At 49.4% G+C, this 615-nt stretch overlaps 1 pseudogene; it reads left to right on the top strand.

Annotated features, from left to right (window-relative positions):
- Nucleotides 1-237: 237 nt before the first annotated feature.
- The window catches only part of LOC102877515, a 1,949-nt pseudogene continuing 1,571 nt past the window's right edge, over nt 238-615 (top strand).

The following is a 615-nucleotide window of genomic DNA, read 5'->3' as shown; positions in this document are numbered from 1 at the left end:
ATATCACCCACCTTTGGCTTGGTAGCCTAACTTTCTGCCCACTAGGCCAACAGAGCTCTCACTCTATATAGACTAAAAAATGATTCACAGGATTGGGAGGGGCACCAGTTCTTTCCATGAATTAATTAGCTGAGATAATCAAGCTTTATCAACTGTCCCGTGTGGAAGGTTCTACCAAATCAATACTGCTGACACTTGGAGTGGTAGAAGTCATTCACAAGAAATCAAACTCCCAAGATGGCAGAGGAAGGAGGCGACCATGGCCACAGCGGCTCCTTTTCGACCACCTGCTCTGCCCAGCGACAGCCCCCTAATGTCCCCGCCCCAGCCTTCGCACCCAGGCACTCCCAACCAGGTACTTGCTCCCGACCAGCTGCTTCAAAACAATGCACTGTTGGCATTGCCCATCATAGCCATCAAGAACATCCTCAGCAATGGCCAAAATTATTGGGGCAGCTATTGCTGCCAGTTTAGGGCCTGTGTCAGGAAAAGGAAGTCTTACTCATATACAGTGCCATCCAAAGGTAATAAAGGAGGTCAGAATTGCTTCCACTGTGGAAAACTGGGCCACTTCAGTAGACAGTGTTACAGACGAGAGCCACAGGTAGGCAAGGG

This window comes from Elephantulus edwardii, unplaced genomic scaffold, assembly GCF_000299155.1.
Source record: "Elephantulus edwardii isolate Elephantulus edwardi_28Jun2011 unplaced genomic scaffold, EleEdw1.0 scaffold00360, whole genome shotgun sequence".
Taxonomy (NCBI): Eukaryota; Metazoa; Chordata; class Mammalia; order Macroscelidea; family Macroscelididae; genus Elephantulus; species Elephantulus edwardii.
This window is presented reverse-complemented; position numbering and strand designations above follow the sequence as displayed.